This window comes from Cervus elaphus, chromosome 9 (assembly GCF_910594005.1).
Source record: "Cervus elaphus chromosome 9, mCerEla1.1, whole genome shotgun sequence".
Classification (NCBI taxonomy): Eukaryota; Metazoa; Chordata; class Mammalia; order Artiodactyla; family Cervidae; genus Cervus; species Cervus elaphus.
Window position 1 is genome coordinate 1022493 of NC_057823.1, and position 13342 is coordinate 1035834.

Here is a 13342-nt window from a genome sequence, read left to right on the forward strand (position 1 = left end):
TGTCCATTCCACTTGAGGCCACAAACTCAGGGTCCCTGTCACATACCTAGAGCTGAGAGAAGCCTCCTCTTGAGGTGCTTGTGGTAAGGTGGTATTCCTCTGGAGTCGAGGCCAGGGACTAACGTCTCATCTCGAGTTGATTTTTGGTCCACGGAGCTCTTTCGTGTTGTTACAGTGACCTCAGGATCCCTCTAGCCTTGAAACAGTGTTCTTGGGGTTTCTCTGGAGTGCCATCAAGGAAATCAAGGCTCCTTTCATGTGTGATGTGCAACATGGAATTGCTCTGCACGCAGTGCAGGGGAATCGGGCCTCATCTCGCGGCGAGGGGGAAGTCTCATGGTTTTTCTCGAGTTGCGCCGGGAACCTGGGGTATATTCTCGAGTTACGACGGGGATGGCCCTTCCACACACGTGTTTGTTCAGCGACGTCAGGAATCCTGCCTAGTTGCAAGGGACAACTCGGGATTCTCCTTGAGGCTTGGCAGGGCAATTGGGACGCCTCTCTAGCTGAGGCGGGAGACCAAGGGTCCCTTTCCACGTGCCACAGGAATCCTGGGACTCCTATCAAGTTTCACGAGGAGTCAGGCATCGTCTCCTTTGGAGGCACTGATCTCCGCGTACCTCTGGAGTTTTCAAAGGATGTGAGGCCTCCGGTCGCGATGAGGTGGGGAACTAGGTCTTTCTCTGTGATCTCCACAGGGGATTCAGACATCCTTTCGTCTTGGGAGATGCAAGACGAGCCTACATTCAAGTCACTGCAGGGATATCCGGCCTTATATCGAGTCAGTGCATCGCGGTGTCCATTCCACTTGAAGCTGCAAAATCAGGATCCCTCTCACATACCTAGAGCTGAGAGAAGCCTGCTCCTGTGATGCTTGAGGTAAGGTGGTATTCCTCTGGAGTCGAGGCCATGGACTAACCTCTCATCTCAAGTTGATTTTTTGTCCATGGGGATCTTTCTTGTTGCTACAGTGACCTCAGGATCCCTCTAGCCTTGAAACAGTGTTCTTGGGGTTTCTCTGGATTGCCATCAAGGAAATCAAGGCTCATTTCATGTGTGATGTGCAACACGGAATTGCTCTGCACGCAGTGCAGGGGAATCGGGCCTCATTTTGCGGCGAGGGGGAAGTCTCATGGTTTTTCTCGAGTTGCGGCGGGAACCTGGGGTATATTCTCGAGTTACGACGGGGATGGCCCTTCCACACAAGTGTTTGTTCAGCGACGTCAGGACTGTGCCTAGTTGCAAGGGACAACTCGGGATTCTCCTTGAGGCTTGGCAGGGCAATTGGGACGCCTCTCCAGCTGAGGGGGGAGACCAAGTGGCCCTTTCCACGTGCCACAGGAATCCTGGGACTCCTATCAAGTTTCACGAGGAGTCAGGCATCGTCTCCTTTGAAGGCACTGATCTCCGTGTACCTCTGGAGTTTTCAAAGGATGTGAGGCCTCCGGTCGCGATGAGGTGGGGAACTAGGTCTTTCTCTGTGGTCTCCACAGGGGATTCAGACATCCTTTCGTCTTGGGAGATGCAAGACGAGCCTGTATTCAAGTCACTGCAGGGATATCCAGCCTTATTTCGAGTCAGGGCATCGCGGTGTGCATTCCACTTGAGGCCGCAAATTCAGGGTCCCCCTCACATACCTAGAGCTGAGAGAAGCCTGCTCCTGTGGTGCTTGTGGTAAGGTGGTATTCCTCTGGAGTCGAAGCCAGGGACTAACCTTTCATCTCGAGTTGATTTTTTGTCCACGGAGCTCTTTCTTGTTGCTACAGTGACCTCAGGATCCCTCTAGCCTTGAAACAGTGTTCTTGGGGTTTCTCTGGAGTGCCATCAAGGAAATCAAGGCTCCTTTCATGTGTGATGTGCAACACGGAATTGCTCTGCACGCAGTGCAGGGGAATCGGGCCTCATGTCGCGGCGAGGGGGAAGTCTCATGGTTTTTCTCGAGTTGCGGCGGGAACCTGGGGTATATTCTCGAGTTACGACGGGGATGGCCCTTCCACCCACGTGTTTGTTCAGCCACGTCAGGACTCCTGCCTAGTTGCGAAGGACAACTCGGGATTCTCCTCGAGGCTTGGCAGGACATTTGGGACGCCTCTCCAGCTGACGCGGGAGACCAAGGGTCCCTTTCCACGTGCCACAGGAATCCTGGGACTCCTATCAAGTTTCACGAGGAGTCAGGCATCGTCTCCTTTGAAGGCACTGATCTCCGCGTACCTCTGGAGTTTTCAAAGGATGTGAGGCCTCCGGTCGCGATGAGGTGGGGAACTAGGTCTTTCTCTGTGGTCTCCACAGGGGATTCAGACATCCTTTCGTCTTGGGAGATGCAAGACGAGCCTGCATTCAAGTCAATGCAGGGATATCCGGCCTTATTTCGAGTCAGGGCATCGCAGTGTCCATTCCACTTGAGGCCGCAAATTCAGGGTCCCTCTCACATACCTAGAGCTGAGAGAAGCCTGCTCCTGTGGTGCTTGTGGTAAGGTGGTATTCCTCTGGAGTCGAAGCCAGGGACTAACCTTTCATCTCGAGTTGATTTTTTGTCCACGGAGCTCTTTCTTGTTGCTACAGTGACGTCAGATTCCCTCTAGCCTTGAAACAGTGTTCTTGGGGTTTCTCTGGAGTGCCATCAAGGAAATCAAGTCTCCTTTCATGTGTGATGTGCAACACGGAATTGATCTGCACTCAGTGCAGGGGATTCGGGCCTCATCTCGCGGCGAGGGGGAAGTCTCATGGCTTTCTCGAGTTGCGGCTGGAACCTGGGGTATATTCTCGAGTTACGACGGGGATGGCCCTTCCACCCACGTGTTTGTTCAGCCACGGCAGGACACCTGCCTAGTTGCGAGGGACAACTCGGGATTCTCCTCGAGGCTTGCCAGGGCATTTGGGACGCCTCTCCAGCTGAGGCGGGAGACCAAGGGTCCCTTTCCACGTGCCACAGGAATCCTGGGACTCCTATCAAGTTTCACGAGGAGTCAGGCATCGTCTGCTTTGGAGGCACTGATCTCCGTGTACCTCTGGAGTTTTCAAAGGATGTGAGGCCTCCGGTCGCGATGAGGTGGGGAACTAGGTCTTTCTCTGTGGTCTCCACAGGGGATTCAGACATCCTTTCGTCTGGGGAGATGCAAGACGAGCCTGCATTCAAGTCACTGCAGAGATATCCGGCCTTATATCGAGTCAGTGCATCGCGGTGTCCATTCCACTTGAGGGCGGAAAATCAGGGTGCCTCTCACATACCTGGAGCTGAAAGAACCCTGCTTCTGTGATGCTTGTGGTAAGGTGCTATTCCTCTGGAGTCGAAGCCAGCGACTAACCTCTCATCTCCAGTTGATTTTTTGTCCACGGAGATCTTTCTTGTTTCTACAGTGACCTCAGGATCCCTCTAGCCTTGAAACAGTGTTCTTGGGGTTTCTCTGGAGTGCCATCAAGGAAATCAAGGCTCGTTTCATGTGTGATGTGCAACACGGAATTGCTCTGCACGCAGTGCAGGGGAATCGTGCCTCATTTTGCAGCAACGTGGAAGTCTCATGGTTTTTCTCGAGTTGCGGCGGGAACCTGGGGTATATTCTCGAGTTACGACGGGGATGGCCCTTCCACACACGTGTTTGTTCAGTGACGTTAGGACTCTGCCTAGTTGCAAGGGACAACTCGGGATTCTCCTTGAGGCTTGGCAGGGCAATTGGGACGCCTCTCTAGCTGAGGATGGAGACCAAGTGTCCCTTTCCACGTGCCACAGGAATCCTGGGACTCCTATCAAGTTTCACGAGGAGTCAGGCATCGTCTCCTTTGGAGGCACTGATCTCCACGTACCTCTGGAGTTTTCAAAGAATGTTAGTCCTCCGGTCACGATGAGGTGGGGAACTAGGTCTTTCTCTGTGGTCTCCACAGGGGATTCAGACATCCTTTCGTCTTGGGAGATGCAAAACTAGCCTGCATTTAAGTCACTGCAGGGATATCTGGCCTTATTTCGAGTCAGGGAATCGCAGAGTCCATTCCACTTGAGGCCGCAAACTCAGGGTCCCTCTCACATACCTAGAGCTGAGAGAAGCCTCCTCTTGAGGTGCTTGTGGTAAGGTGGTATTCCTCTGGAGTCGAAGCCAGGGACTAACCTCTCATCTCGAGTTGATTTTTGGTCCGCGGAGCTCTTTCGTGTTGCTACAGTGACCTCAGGATCCCTCTAGCCTAGAAACAGTGTTCTTGGGGTTTCTCTGGAGTGCCATCAAGGAAATCAAGGCTCCTTTCATGTGTGATGTGCAACACGGAATTGCTCTGCACGCAGTGCAGGGGAATCGTGCCTCATCTCGCGGCGAGGGGGAAGTCTCATGGTTTTTCTCGAGTTGCGGCGGGAATCTGGGGTATATTCTCGAGTTACGACGGGGATGGCCCTTCCACCCACGTGTTTGTTCAGAGACGTCAGGACTGTGCCTAGTTGCAAGGGACAACTCGGGATTCTCCTTGAGGCTTGGCAGGGCAATTGGGACGCCTCTCCATCTGAGGGGGGAGACCAAGTGTCCCTTTCCACGTGCCACAGGAATCCTGGGACTCCTATCAAGTTTCACGAGGAGTCAGGCATCGTCTCCTTTGGAGGCACTGATCTCCGCGTACCTCTGGAGTTTTCAAAGGATGTGAGGCCTCCGGTCGCGATGAGTTGGATAACTAGGTCTTTCTCTGTGGTCTCCACAGGGGATTCAGACATCCTTTCGTCTTGGGAGATGCAAGACGAGCTTGCATTCAACTCACTGCAGGGATATCCAGCCTTATTTCGAGTCAGGGCATCGCCATGTCCATTCCACTTGAGGCCACAAACTCAGGGTCCCTGTCACATACCTAGAGCTGAGAGAAGCCTCCTCTTGAGGTGCTTGTGGTAAGGTGGTATTCCTCTGGAGTCGAAGCCAGGGACTAACGTCTCATCTCGAGTTGATTTTTCGTCCACGGAGCTCTTTCGTGTTGTTACAGTGACCTCAGGATCCCTCTAGCCTTGAAACAGTGTTCTTGGGGTTTCTCTGGAGTGCCATCAAGGAAATCAAGGCTCCTTTCATGTGTGATGTGCAACACGGAATTGCTCTGCACGCAGTGCAGGGGAATCGGGCCTCATCTCGCGGCGAGGGGGAAGTCTCATGGTTTTTCTCGAGTTGCGGCGCTAACCTGGGGTATATTCTCGAGTTACGACGGGGATGGCCCTTCCACCCACGTGTTTGTTCAGCCACGTCAGGACTCCTGCCCAGTTGCGAGGGACAACTTGGGATTCTCCTCGAGGCTTGGCAGGGCAATTGGGACGCCTCTCCAGCTGAGGCGGGAGACCAAGGGTCCCTTTCCACGTGCCACAGGAATCCTGGGACTCCTATCAAGTTTCACGAGGAGTCAGGCATCGTCTCCTTTGGAGGCACTGATCTCCGCGTACCTCTGGAGTTTTCAAAGGATGTGAGGCCTCCGGTCGCGATGAGGTGGGGAACTAGGTCTTTCTCTGTGATCTCCACAGGGGATTCAGACATCCTTTCGTCTTGGGAGATGCAAGACGAGCCTACATTCAAGTCACTGCAGGGATATCCGGCCTTATATCGAGTCAGGGCATCGCGGTGTCCATTCCACTTGAAGCTGCAAAATCAGGATCCCTCTCACATACCTAGAGCTGAGAGAAGCCTGCTCCTGTGATGCTTGAGGTAAGGTGGTATTCCTCTGGAGTCGAGGCCAGGGACTAACCTCTCATCTCGAGTTGATTTTTTGTCCATGGGGATCTTTCTTGTTGCTAGAGTGACCTCAGGATCCCTCTAACCTTGAAACAGTGTTCTTGGGGTTTCTCTGGAGTGCCATCAAGGAAATCAAGGCTCATTTCATGTGTGATGTGCAACACGGAATTGCTCTGCACGCAGTGCAGGGGAATCGGGCCTCATTTTGCGGCGAGGGGGAAGTCTCATGGTTTTTCTCGAGTTGAGCGGGAAGCTGGGGTATATTCTCGAGTTACGACGGGGATGGCCCTTCCACCCACGTGTTTGTTCAGCGACGTCAGGACTGTGCCTAGTTGCAAGGGACAACTCGGGATTCTCCTTGAGGCTTGGCAGGGCAATTGGGACGCCTCTCCAGCTGAGGGGGGAGACCAAGTGGCCCTTTCCACGTGCCACAGGAATCCTGGGACTCCTATCAAGTTTCACGAGGAGTCAGGCATCGTCTCCTTTGAAGGCACTGATCTCCGCGTACCTCTGGAGTTTTCAAAGGATGTGAGGCCTCCGGTCGCGATGAGGTGGGGAACTAGGTCTTTCTCTGTGGTCTCCACAGGGGATTCAGACATCCTTTCGTCTTGGGAGATGCAAGACGAGCCTGTATTCAAGACACTGCAGGGATATCCGGCCTTATTTCGAGTCAGGGCATCGCGGTGTGCATTCCACTTGAGGCCGCAAATTCAGGGTCCCCCTCACATACCTAGAGCTGAGAGAAGCCTGCTCCTGTGGTGCTTGTGGTAAGGTGGTATTCCTCTGGAGTCGAAGCCAGGGACTAACCTTTCATCTCGAGTTGATTTTTTGTCCACGGAGCTCTTTCTTGTTGCTACAGTGACCTCAGGATCCCTCTAGCCTTGAAACAGTGTTCTTGGGGTTTCTCTGGAGTGCCATCAAGGAAATCAAGGCTCCTTTCATGTGTGATGTGCAACACGGAATTGCTCTGCATGCAGTGCAGGGGAATCGGGCCTCATTTTGCGGCGAGGGGGAAGTCTCATGGTTTTTCTCGAGTTGCGCCGGGAACCTGGGGTATATTCTCGAGTTACGACGGGGATGGCCCTTCCACACACGTGTTTGTTCAGCGACGTCAGGAATCCTGCCTAGTTGCAAGGGACAACTCGGGATTCTCCTTGAGGCTTGGCAGGGCAATTGGGACGCCTCTCTAGCTGAGGGGGGAGACCAAGTTTCCCTTTCCACGTGCCACAGGAATCCTGGGACTTCTATCAAGTTTCACGAGGAGTCAGGCATCGTCTCCTTTGGAGGCACTGATCTCCGCGTCCCTCTGGAGTTTTCAAAGGATGTGAGGCCTCCGGTTGCGATGAGGTGGGAAACTAGGTCTTTCTCTGTGGTCTCCACAGGGGATTCAGACATCCTTTCGTCTGGGGAGATGCAAGACGAGCCTGCATTCAAGTCACTGCAGAGATATCCGGCCTTATATCGAGTCAGTGCATCGCGGTGTCCATTCCACTTGAGGGCGGAAAATCAGGGTGCCTCTCACATACCTGGAGTTGAAAGAACCCTGCTTCTGTGATGCTTGTGGTAAGGTGGTATTCCTCTGGAGTCGAAGCCAGGGACTAACCTCTCATCTCGAGTTGATTTTTGGTCCACGGAGATATTTTGTGTTGCTACAGTGACCTCAGATTCCCTCTAGCCTTGAAACAGTGTTCTTGGGGTTTCTCTGGAGTGCCATCAAGGAAATCAAGGCTCATTTCATGTGTGATGTGCAACACGGAATTGCTCTGCACGCAGTGCAGGGGAATCGTGCCTCATATTGCGGCAAGGGGGAAGTCTCATGGTTTTTCTCGAGTTGCGGCGGGAACCTGGGGTATATTCTCGAGTTACGACGGGGATGGCCCTTCCACACACGTGTTTGTTCAGTGACGTTAGGACTCTGCCTAGTTGCAAGGGACAACTCGGGATTCTCCTTGAGGCTTGGCAGGGCAATTGGGACGCCTCTCTAGCTGAGGATGGAGACCAAGTGTCCCTTTCCACGTGCCACAGGAATCCTGGGACTCCTATCAAGTTTCACGAGGAGTCAGGCATCGTCTCCTTTGGAGGCACTGATCTCCGCGTACCTCTGGAGTTTTCAAAGTATGTTAGTCCTCCGGTCGCGATGAGGTGGGGAACTAGGTCTTTCTCTGTGGTCTCCACAGGGGATTCAGACATCCTTTCGTCTTGGGAGATGCAAGACGAGCTTGCATTCAACTCACTGCAGGGATATCCAGCCTTATTTCGAGTCAGGGCATCGCCATGTCCATTCCACTTGAGGCCACAAACTCAGGGTCCCTGTCACATACCTAGAGCTGAGAGAAGCCTCCTCTTGAGGTGCTTGTGGTAAGGTGGTATTCCTCTGGAGTCGAAGCCAGGGACTAACGTCTCATCTCGAGTTGATTTTTGGTCCACGGAACTCTTTCGTGTTGTTACAGTGACCTCAGGATCCCTCTAGCCTTGAAACAGTGTTCTTGGGGTTTCTCTGGAGTGCCATCAAGGAAATCAAGGCTCCTTTCATGTGTGATGTGCAACATGGAATTGCTCTGCACGCAGTGCAGGGGAATCGGGCCTCATCTCGCGGCGAGGGGGAAGTCTCATGGTTTTTCTCGAGTTGCGGCGCTAACCTGGGGTATATTCTCGAGTTACGACGGGGATGGCCCTTCCACCCACGTGTTTGTTCAGCCACGTCAGGACTCCTGCCCAGTTGCGAGGGACAACTTGGGATTCTCCTCGAGGCTTGGCAGGGCAATTGGGACGCCTCTCCAGCTGAGGCGGGAGACCAAGGGTCCCTTTCCACGTGCCACAGGAATCCTGGGACTCCTATCAAGTTTCACGAGGAGTCAGGCATCGTCTCCTTTGGAGGCACTGATCTCCGCGTACCTCTGGAGTTTTCAAAGGATGTGAGGCCTCCGGTCGCGATGAGGTGGGGAACTAGGTCTTTCTCTGTGATCTCCACAGGGGATTCAGACATCCTTTCGTCTTGGGAGATGCAAGACGAGCCTACATTCAAGTCACTGCAGGGATATCCGGCCTTATATCGAGTCAGTGCATCGCGGTGTCCAATCCACTTGAAGCTGCAAAATCAGGATCCCTCTCACATACCTAGAGCTGAGAGAAGCCTGCTCCTGTGATGCTTGAGGTAAGGTGGTATTCCTCTGGAGTCGAGGCCATGGACTAACCTCTCATCTCAAGTTGATTTTTTGTCCATGGGGATCTTTCTTGTTGCTACAGTGACCTCAGGATCCCTCTAGCCTTGAAACAGTGTTCTTGGGGTTTCTCTGGAGTGCCATCAAGGAAATCAAGGCTCATTTCATGTGTGATGTGCAACACGGAATTGCTCTGCACGCAGTGCAGGGGAATCGGGCCTCATTTTGCGGCGAGGGGGAAGTCTCATGGTTTTTCTCGAGTTGAGCGGGAAGCTGGGGTATATTCTCGAGTTACGACGGGAATGGCCCTTCCACCCACGTGTTTGTTCAGCGACGTCAGGACTGTGCCTAGTTGCAAGGGACAACTCGGGATTCTCCTTGAGGCTTGGCAGGGCAATTGGGACGCCTCTCCAGCTGAGGGGGGAGACCAAGTGGCCCTTTCCACGTGCCACAGGAATCCTGGGACTCCTATCAAGTTTCACGAGGAGTCAGGCATCGTCTCCTTTGAAGGCACTGATCTCCGCGTACCTCTGGAGTTTTCAAAGGATGTGAGGCCTCCGGTCGCGATGAGGTGGGGAACTAGGTCTTTCTCTGTGGTCTCCACAGGGGATTCAGACATCCTTTCGTCTTGGGAGATGCAAGACAAGCCTGTATTCAAGTCACTGCAGGGATATCCGGCCTTATTTCGAGTCAGGGCATCGCGGTGTCCATTCCACTTGAGGCCGCAAATTCAGGGTCCCCCTCACATACCTAGAGCTGAGAGAAGCCTGCTCCTGTGGTGCTTGTGGTAAGGTGGTATTCCTCTGGAGTCGAAGCCAGGGACTAACCTTTCATCTCGAGTTGATTTTTTGTCCACGGAGCTCTTTCTTGTTGCTACAGTGACCTCAGGATCCCTCTAGCCTTGAAACAGTGTTCTTGGGGTTTCTCTGGAGTGCCATCAAGGAAATCAAGGCTCCTTTCATGTGTGATGTGCAACACGGAATTGCTCTGCACGCAGTGCAGGGGAATCGGGCCTCATGTCGCGGCGAGGGGGAAGTCTCATGGTTTTTCTCGAGTTGCGGCGGGAACCTGGGGTATATTCTCGAGTTACGACGGGGATGGCCCTTCCACCCACGTGTTTGTTCAGCCACGTCAGGACTCCTGCCTAGTTGCGAAGGACAACTCGGGATTCTCCTCGAGGCTTGGCAGGACAATTGGGACGCCTCTCCAGCTGACGCGGGAGACCAAGGGTCCCTTTCCACGTGCCACAGGAATCCTGGGACTCCTATCAAGTTTCACGAGGAGTCAGGCATCGTCTCCTTTGAAGGCACTGATCTCCGCGACCTCTGGAGTTTTCAAAGGATGTGAGGCCTCCGGTCGCGATGAGGTGGGGAACTAGGTCTTTCTCTGTGGTCTCCACAGGGGATTCAGACATCCTTTCGTCTTGGGAGATGCAAGACGAGCCTGCATTCAAGTCACTGCAGGGATATCCGGCCTTATTTCGAGTCAGGGCATCGTGGTGTCCATTCCACTTGAGGCCGCAAATTCAGGGTCCCTCTCACATACCTAGAGCTGAGAGAAGCCTGCTCCTGTGGTGCTTGTGGTAAGGTGGTATTCCTCTGGAGTCGAAGCCAGGGACTAACCTTTCATCTCGAGTTGATTTTTTGTCCACGGAGCTCTTTCTTGTTGCTACAGTGACGTCAGATTCCCTCTAGCCTTGAAACAGTGTTCTTGGGGTTTCTCTGGAGTGCCATCAAGGAAATCAAGTCTCCTTTCATGTGTGATGTGCAACACGGAATTGATCTGCACTCAGTGCAGGGGATTCGGGCCTCATCTCGCGGCGAGGGGGAAGTCTCATGGCTTTCTCGAGTTGCGGCTGGAACCTGGGGTATATTCTCGAGTTACGACGGGGATGGCCCTTCCACCCACGTGTTTGTTCAGCCACGGCAGGACTCCTGCCTAGTTGCGAAGGACAACTCGGGATTCTCCTCGAGGCTTGCCAGGGCATTTGGGACGCCTCTCCAGCTGAGGCGGGAGACCAAGGGTCCCTTTCCACGTGCCACAGGAATCCTGGGACTCCTATCAAGTTTCACGAGGAGTCAGGCATCGTCTGCTTTGGAGGCACTGATCTCCGTGTACCTCTGGAGTTTTCAAAGGATGTGAGGCCTCCGGTCGCGATGAGGTGGGGAACTAGGTCTTTCTCTGTGGTCTCCACAGGGGATTCAGACATCCTTTCGTCTGGGGAGATGCAAGACGAGCCTGCATTCAAGTCACTGCAGAGATATCCGGCCTTATATCGAGTCAGTGCATCGCGGTGTCCATTCCACTTGAGGGCGGAAAATCAGGGTGCCTCTCACATACCTGGAGCTGAAAGAACCCTGCTTCTGTGATGCTTGTGGTAAGGTGCTATTCCTCTGGAGTCGAAGCCAGGGACTAACCTCTCATCTCCAGTTGATTTTTTGTCCACGGAGATCTTTCTTGTTTCTACAGTGACCTCAGGATCCCTCTAGCCTTGAAACAGTGTTCTTGGGGTTTCTCTGGAGTGCCATCAAGGAAATCAAGGCTCGTTTCATGTGTGATGTGCAACACGGAATTGCTCTGCACGCAGTGCAGGGGAATCGTGCCTCATTTTGCAGCAAGGTGGAAGTCTCATGGTTTTTCTCGAGTTGCGGCGGGAACCTGGGGTATATTCTCGAGTTACGACGGGGATGGCCCTTCCACACACGTGTTTGTTCAGTGACGTTAGGACTCTGCCTAGTTGCAAGGGACAACTCGGGATTCTCCTTGAGGCTTGGCAGGGCAATTGGGACGCCTCTCTAGCTGAGGATGGAGACCAAGTGTCCCTTTCCACGTGCCACAGGAATCCTGGGACTCCTATCAAGTTTCACGAGGAGTCAGGCATCGTCTCCTTTGGAGGCACTGATCTCCACGTACCTCTGGAGTTTTCAAAGAATGTTAGTCCTCCGGTCACGATGAGGTGGGGAACTAGGTCTTTCTCTGTGGTCTCCACAGGGGATTCAGACATCCTTTCGTCTTGGGAGATGCAAAACTAGCCTGCATTCAAGTCACTGCAGGGATATCCGGCCTTATTTCGAGTCAGGGAATCGCAGAGTCCATTCCACTTGAGGCCGCAAACTCAGGGTCCCTCTCACATACCTAGAGCTGAGAGAAGCCTCCTCTTGAGGTGCTTGTGGTAAGGTGGTATTCCTCTGGAGTCGAAGCCAGGGACTAACCTCTCATCTCGAGTTGATTTTTGGTCCGCGGAGCTCTTTCGTGTTGCTACAGTGACCTCAGGATCCCTCTAGCCTAGAAACAGTGTTCTTGGGGTTTCTCTGGAGTGCCATCAAGGAAATCAAGGCTCCTTTCATGTGTGATGTGCAACACGGAATTGCTCTGCACGCAGTGCAGGGGAATCGTGCCTCATCTCGCGGCGAGGGGGAAGTCTCATGGTTTTTCTCGAGTTGCGGCGGGAATCTGGGGTATATTCTCGAGTTACGACGGGGATGGCCCTTCCACCCACGTGTTTGTTCAGAGACGTCAGGACTGTGCCTAGTTGCAAGGGACAACTCGGGATTCTCCTTGAGGCTTGGCAGGGCAATTGGGACGCCTCTCCATCTGAGGGGGGAGACCAAGTGTCCCTTTCCACGTGCCACAGGAATCCTGGGACTCCTATCAAGTTTCACGAGGAGTCAGGCATCGTCTCCTTTGGAGGCACTGATCTCCGCGTACCTCTGGAGTTTTCAAAGGATGTGAGGCCTCCGGTCGCGATGAGTTGGATAACTAGGTCTTTCTCTGTGGTCTCCACAGGGGATTCAGACATCCTTTCGTCTTGGGAGATGCAAGACGAGCTTGCATTCAACTCACTGCAGGGATATCCAGCCTTATTTCGAGTCAGGGCATCGCCATGTCCATTCCACTTGAGGCCACAAACTCAGGGTCCCTGTCACATACCTAGAGCTGAGAGAAGCCTCCTCTTGAGGTGCTTGTGGTAAGGTGGTATTCCTCTGGAGTCGAAGCCAGGGACTAACGTCTCATCTCGAGTTGAATTTTCGTCCACGGAGCTCTTTCGTGTTGTTACAGTGACCTCAGGATCCCTCTAGCCTTGAAACAGTGTTCTTGGGGTTTCTCTGGAGTGCCATCAAGGAAATCAAGGCTCCTTTCATGTGTGATGTGCAACACGGAATTGCTCTGCACGCAGTGCAGGGGAATCGGGCCTCATCTCGCCGCGAGGGGGAAGTCTCATGGTTTTTCTCGAGTTGCGGCGCTAACCTGGGGTATATTCTCGAGTTACGACGGGGATGGCCCTTCCACCCACGTGTTTGTTCAGCCACGTCAGGACTCCTGCCCAGTTGCGAGGGACAACTTGGGATTCTCCTCGAGGCTTGGCAGGGCAATTGGGACGCCTCTCCAGCTGAGGCGGGAGACCAAGGGTCCCTTTCCACGTGCCACAGGAATCCTGGGACTCCTATCAAGTTTCACGAGGAGTCAGGCATCGTCTCCTTTGGAGGCACTGATCTCCGCGTA